At 38.9% G+C, this 7,224-nt stretch overlaps 1 protein-coding gene across 5 annotated transcripts in view; it reads left to right on the top strand.

Moving 5' to 3' along the window:
* PHF20 (PHD finger protein 20) overlaps nucleotides 1–7,224 on the top strand; it is a 77,934-nt gene that overhangs the window by 804 nt on the left and 69,906 nt on the right. For 4 of the 5 annotated variants that reach the window (XM_014961171.1, XM_014961173.1, XM_014961172.1 and 1 more), the window contains exons 2-4: nucleotides 1,680–1,767; nucleotides 3,133–3,180; nucleotides 6,074–6,128. The gene's annotated coding sequence lies outside the window, so the exon portion shown is untranslated. Of the gene's footprint in view, nucleotides 1–1,300; nucleotides 1,439–1,679; nucleotides 1,768–3,132; nucleotides 3,181–6,073; nucleotides 6,129–7,224 lie in introns of those variants that run through there. The other variant, XM_014961170.1, reaches the window with a different exon arrangement.

Genomic DNA, 7,224 nt, shown 5'->3' with positions numbered 1-7,224 from the left:
CGGGGCCCCGGCGGCTGCTCCGCGCCCGGCCCCGCGGGATGGCAGGAGCCCGGCAGGGGCAGGTACCTGCGGGCGGGTCAGCCGGCGGGTTCTGGCTTTCCCGTGTCCCGTGAAGTCGGGAGCACTTCTCCATCCCGCTGTGTCTTGTCCCTTCAGAATGTCCTTACGGAACAGAAATAACAGTGGATCCTTGCACTAGCCCGAAAGCTGCTCCGTGTCATACCTGTTTAATGCATAGTGTTGGGAGGCACTGTATTGTTTCCTGACAGGCCTAGGTACAGGTATGGCTTGTTGCCACTGAAGTGGGTTAGTGTACCGGTTGGATTGGCGGGGATGTGCAAACTGGCTGTAGTAGGGGATGATCAATCAAAGAGGGTTGTCAGTACAATTTTGGAAAACAGTTATATCTCCATTACTTATTGAAAATCTTCCCAGGAGCACAAAGATGTTTCTGTGATCCCAGGCTAGTGTTTCTAGCCTAAATACTTGAAAATAGATCAGGAGGTATATTTGAATGTTGACGAGTCCAAGCTGGATAAAACAAGTGTCTTCTATCTGCATACAGAATTTGGTATTGTATGCAGTGGAAGAATAAACCTAAATGTTAAAAACAAGGCTCATGACTTGAAGTAACTTTTGTAGGTATCTGTACAGAAGCTTGTAACTGAGCATCTCTGTAACAGCAGTGCTTTTGACCTGAGTTCCTTTAATTTTCTATAATGAGTAAGGATCCCTTCACAGTTTCCAGGAAAAAAAAAGCCAAATGAGAACACTTGCTATGAATATCACTGGTAATTCTCTCCTTAATTTTTGTCTGACTTCTTCAATAGTTCTGGAATTGAAGGTGGATTAGATGACTACTCGTTATTTGACCTAAGTCAGTTTCTGGAAGACTTCAGTTCACTTTCTTGTAGATATTTGTGTTGATGTCTCCTGAATAGAAATAAAATTTGACTTGAGTAGCCTGAGAGTAAAATCTCCTTGCCTGTAATCCAGAGTAATTAATTAAGGTCAAGTTGGGAATGAGGCTAGAATAGTAATTGCTCATAACAGTGCAGCCTTGACTGAAATGTAAGAAGCATGTAATTAATTCTTACCTTTAATTGGATAAGTTCTCTGAGGCGCTTTCTTTTGCTCTTGTAGTTCCTGGGTAACCTAGGTAATGATACTGACCTAAATTCTCCCCCTTGGTCAGGAACGGAGGATGCAGTCCATAATTTAATTGTAGGGGATGATAAATTCTTTGTAACTGCATATTTTATTTATAGCTGCATCTCTAGAAGCTAGCCATTGTCTGTAGCTGTAATTTGCCAGACCTCAACAGGAGCTGACACTGTTGCTATAGGAAAGCTGTGCTGCCACTTGTCTCCTGGTTTCTGCCCATCTGGCACTGTCCTGTGCAGATGTGAGTGCTTGTGCAACAGTGCTGTGAGCCGAGGTAAAGAATATACACAGGCTGGGGGGAGCACTTATTGTTCAGCCCTACAAGTGGTTGTCATCAGTATTTAAACTTCATTCTTCATGATTGCTTAATTGTGTGGGTGCAGTGTGTTTTTTAAATTAAAAAAGTTGCATATACTTTAAACTTACTAGTGTATCTTATTGAGAAGTCTTGTGAAGTGCTTGTAATAGCTCATTAAACAGCTGAACAAGTCTACTCCTTTCTTTTTTTGTTTCAGCTTACTCCTTATCACCTTCATACTTCCGTTCCTTGCTTGCCTACAGGTTTGACTTCTTGTGCTTCCTGTAGGAAAAGCCTTTTTTCAGGTAAGAAATAGCAATTTGGAACCTGTGGTTTGTCCTTGCTGTCAAAATACCAATAGCTACAAGGCTTGTGTGTTTCATAAGACCTTTTGGAACTGGTGGCTTTTCAGGTGTGTGGGTTTTTTTTTTTGTGGATGCAAGCACCGCTTAGTGACTTAAGTGATCGTGCAAGTGTTGACTGGCTGCAGATGTGTGTGGCAGAAAATAATGCATGTTGGGATATTCCTTCTTTTTGGGCCTTGTTAGTTTGTTGACGTGACTTTGTGTGGTTTTACTGGGATTGAGAACTTTCAGCCCGCCTTGTTTCAGTGTAGCTAGCTGCAGTCTCTACCTTACTGTTTTTTTTAAGAACTTCATTTCAGGTAGGTTTATGAAATTGGTTAAAAAGAGATATAACTGTCTCCATCTGTGTCTTTAGCTAGGTACCCTGTATTAAAAGAAAGAGGGGAAGCACTAATGCATAGTGTGGGGTTTGGTTTTTTTTTTCAGTATGAAATTAGCACCAAAGAGCTTTCCTGATTTTATTGCTGATGTTAAAATACCAGTTTCAAAATGAACTTGTTTTTCTGATACTTAGCACTTCTTTCCCAAGGAAATAGAGAATATCCTCTTGTCCCATGGAGTCAGGAAACTATCTTGAACACCTCCAGTGCTCCAGATGTAGAAATGAGCATCCTTAGCCTAGACTTGTGCATCAGTGGCACAAAGATGGTGCTGTTGATAGGGCTTGAGTTAGGGCTTTTACTTGGACTTAAAAGGCGTAGCAGAGGTTGCAAGACTCTAATTGCTGCTTCACTGTAATGCCAGTTCCTAATGGCTTTTGTTATGTGCTTCCCTGTGTTTATATCAGTCATTTGCCTGGATTGCAACTCTGTCTTTTCAGTATTGCTGTCATCAGTCTTGCATAGAGATGCCCTGATTTATTTTATTTTTATTTTTCCCTGCTGCCCTTTCATCTCTGAGCTGGGGGACAAGTTTACAAGCAGCCTTGAAGTGGACTCCTTTCTTTCCTTCTGTAATAAAATGAGGGAGTTTCATGCTTCTTACAGTATAACACATACACAGATTATTTGTCTGCTTAATGCATTAACTTAAATGAAGACATAATTTTTTCTCAAAGCTCATGGCAGTATAACTTGCAAGATTTCCCTTTGACTGTCACATTGATAAGTAGGGTAGATTTGGTTCTGTCCAGTCAGGAAGCGATTGATTAATGAAACTGAGAATGCCACGTGTAAGTGTCAGAACACTCTATACTGACTGGCTGGAAACAGTGCTCTATGGGATTTTCAGTGGTCAGTATTGCAGGTGCTGTAAATTATCTTTGAAAAATGCTTCTCAGTGGTTTCTTTATGGATATTTTTACAGGTAGACTTCTTATAAGAGTCAGAAGTCGAAGTCCAGTTACTGCTGCAGGTACTGTTACCAGATTGTTTTCGTACTTTCCATTTTTCCTCTAATAGCTAAAATGTATGTTGATGCTCACTGATAGGAGAAAACTTAGGTTCAGCAATCTGCTGTAAGTGTATAGTGTGCTGGTGGAACACCCAGAGCAACCTTCAACCTGGGGCAGGACATCTGGTCAAAACGGAGGAATTAATTGGTCAGCTTACTGACCAACGTTTAGCCTTAAGTATTAAATTTCTTTCTTAAGTGTGGACTTCTTTAGAATACCTTGGTATCGCTTTTCAGAAGGGTGGTAATACTTCAGAGCTACTTAATGCTTAAATGTACTGATTTCAAAACATTGGCATCAAGTGCGAAATGGTATTAGACTCGGCAATCTAGGTGTTACAGTCAAGCAGACAATACATAGGCAAATGAAAGTCATATTCTTGGACCCTGCCTGTTTCTTAAAAGTATATTCTTTTAAGAAGAAACCTGTTGTCTTTGTAAAATGATGCAATTGTCGTGTGAGTTTTTGAGCCTATGTGTGGTTCCTTTCGTTGTCTGTTGTGCAAGAGCCTTCTCCAAAAGGTGGCACTTTGTCTGGGGTTACTCAATGCATTCAGCCTTAGGCTGCTGCAACACCACCCTAAATTGAGTATTTAAATATAGTCCCACTGTAAGTAAGTTTGTCTAATGAGTTCTGTGGGTTTTTTGTTGCTTTTGCTTCTGAGGGAGTATAGAATGGTGATGAGAATCAAACCACTTTTTTTTCCTTTTCCTGATTCCATTTTTATTTAACAAAGGCACTGTGAGCCCATTAAGCAGGGCAAAAGTGTCTCGAGGGCAGTTACACTTGGTGCATTCAGCATTATGAAGTGGTATTATGCAGCTTCGGGCACAAAAGCAGGAGAAGTTACTTTGGGGTGCCCAGTCTGCAGGCTAAATTAGGTTTCTCGGAACAATTGAAGTGGCTGTAGCTTGTTCTGCCACTCCTCCTGCAGTCCAGGGAAGCCATGCGTGTATTGACAAGAATTGGATTTGTGGATGAAGAAATTGTTCTGAAGAAACTCTTTTAGTTAGTTCTCGTATGACCAAAATGCAGGTCCCTCTGCCATGTGCAGACTAGTTTATCTGGCTGAGGATGTTTTTGTTGACAGGAGAGGACTGCATTTGGTCACCATGGCTTGCGTTTGTTCACATGGCTGGACATGCATGGGTTGACGTGATGAACCCATGATTTGCAGACTGTGCTTCCATAAGAAACGACACAGCTTGCTTGAGCTGTCTGCAGGTCTTTTAGTTGTTAAACATTTGAACTCTTAATTTCCTTGAGAGAATTTTTGTGCTCTGATTTATTGCTTTGCACCTTAAAATGTCCTTCACACAAAATTTATTCATTCTTAACTAAGAAGATCTAAAACCATAGAGATGTTTAGAGTCTTGAGTTGCTAGAAGCGTTTTCAATGAAATAAGTGTTTCATGTGAATTTTTTTCCCTGATTTGTTAGGCTGCTTTTTTTTGTGGCAGTTGGAATTATTTCTAGATGCAAGAAGGATTTTTTTTCTTCTGTCTCTCTGAATAGCTAAAAGATATTTTAGAATATTCAGAAAGCGTGGGTATTACCATGATATATCTTGAACAGCCATGCTTCTTAAATAAGAGTATCTTGAGTATAAGATATATAAGAATATAGTTTGAACTTATTGAAGCCTTGTGTCTGACATAGGGTTTTTGTTGTTTTTTTTTTTAAATAACCTGTACTAAAAGATGACTCTTTAAAGTCTGTTAACCACCATGGTATTGCCACAGAAGTCAACCAGTATGAGTAGGAATTGTATGTTACATCAGAAGCAATGATTTCAGTTGTGCGATTCCCAGTCTGCTGTAATTGCTTTGCAAAAGAATTTTGATGTGCTTCCAAATCTAGAACACTCAGGCATTTTAACTGTTTGACTCAGATTTGGCAGTTCTGGTTTTGTTTATGGGCCGTTTATCATACTTGGTATTTCAGAATTGAAGCTTTGTCTTTTTTTAGCTACTCAGAATTAAAGACTGTTTGGTGATAAAAGTATAATTGATGCAGTGATATTTGTGGGGGTTTCTCAGTAGTAGTTCTCATTAAACTCCTAGGAGGAAAAGGTGTTAGATTTGGGGCAGATTGGTGAAATTTAAGTGTCTTTGAACATCTTGGATACCCTTCCTTAAAAGTCTTATCTGCCAAATAGTGGTTAGACAGAAAGGTGGGGAGAGCAGTTAGGCATTTCTGCAACTTGGGATAATGGAGAAACGGAAAACAAATTAACAGAAGTAGTAAATGAGGTAAAGGAGGGCAGGGACACTCAACAGTAGGAACTCTTGTTTTCATATTTAGCAATCCATTGGAAGAGATGGTGAACTAATGATTGCCTGTGCTGGGTCTTTAGCCTGTCATTTCACCTAGAATCATTCCTTCTCAATGTACAAGATAAAACTGATGGTAGGGTATAATTTTCTTTAAGTGCGGCTTGGCCCTTATGGGGGATATAACATGTCTGCGGACAGTACCTTGAATTTTGAGTTACTGGCATGTACAAGGTTTGGTAGTCACACTGTCTACTTGCTTAATTAAAGGGTTTATTCTGACATCTCCAGTGCACCAAAGTCAGAGTAATGATAAAGTTACTGGTGGCTTCTGTCTGGCAAAGCATAAGCAAATGGTAAAGAAACTTGATGTGGATATGCAGAGATAGTGTCTATTTGTCTGTAAGGATCTCTAAGTTTCTCTCCGATTTGGATCACAGCAGCCTCCTGGCCCTCTGTGTGGAAATATTTTCAGATTAAATTGGTTATTGTGCGATGGGAGTAGAGAAAATGTTTTTTTGACCACTAAACTACTTCTAGTCTCAGAATTCTTGTGACTTATGTTTTTCCTTCCTTATAGTTTTACAACAGTGTTTGGAATGTTTGCAGCCGTATAAGCAACGAGTTTCTTCTTGGTGAGTATAAGCATGAATCCTTGGTTTCATAACTGTAGCTTTTCTTCCAGCTTTTAAAATTTTGCTTTAAAATGTTTTTCTTAATTCTTGTAGAGACATTGTGCATAGTATTTCTCTAAATTAAATCATTATATTCTTAAAACAAAAAACATGTGTTTTCAATTGGAGGAAAAAAATGGCAATTTCATTGAAGTAGAATTTTTTTGATTGTTATTTTGTTTAGGAAAAACGTACTTTATTTCATGTGACTTAAACCTTTTTCCCAAATCTATTTGCTTGTTTGGTGTTTTAAGATTGTTTGTCTCTTACCTTCAGTGTTTTGCAGGAAAAAAAAGGGGAAACCAGAACAGCTAAATGAGGTGATCAAGTGATTGAAAATAATTCTTTTCATTAATGAGTATTTATTTCTTTAATTGCACTTGGTAATTCAAATAGGTTTTATTATAGAAAAATGATTTTTTTGTTGAATTGCCTGTGTTCATAATTTCTCCTTCCATGTTAGTCTGTCCTTTGCTCACCACCAATTTGAACGTTTTCACTTTTGTCACTGAATACTTTGAGTAGGTCTTGGCTTCTGCTTGAAGAGGAGGGCAAACATAGATTTTTATGGTGTCAATTTTGTTAGTTTACTTGTATAAACCAGAGGAAAAATAGGACTATGAAATAAAATACTAAGTCATATGCTTTGGGGGAATTTTCAGTGTTGAGAAATTAGCTATAGAGTATTCATGTTACAGAAATTGCAAATACCAGTTCAGGATCTGATTCCAGTGTTGTGTTGCTCAGTCTATGAGTTTGCCTGTGTAGTTGTTGACAGTCTAGGAAACGTCTTAAGGTAAGAAGTGAGTACTGGTTAAGATCTAGTCAAGGATCCTGCATGGTGCAAATAAGAACTGCATGTAGTCTAGTGCCTGGTTTGAAATGTCTTTTGGATGGAAGGAGGGAGATGAGGCAGTATTCCTTGGAATTTGTTGCAATGTCTAATGGTCTTTGTGTCCAGGTTAAATCTCTCCTGTTTCTGTTCCTGTTGCAATAAAAAAATGACTTAAGATCTGAGGCATTGTGTTTTGAAATACCAGTGCTAAGAACATAATCT

This window comes from Calidris pugnax, unplaced genomic scaffold (genome assembly GCF_001431845.1).
Source record: "Calidris pugnax isolate Ruff unplaced genomic scaffold, ASM143184v1 scaffold518, whole genome shotgun sequence".
Lineage (NCBI taxonomy): Eukaryota > Metazoa > Chordata > Aves > Charadriiformes > Scolopacidae > Calidris > Calidris pugnax.
Note: the sequence above shows the minus strand (reverse complement) of the source record. Positions and strands in the feature narration are given on the sequence as shown.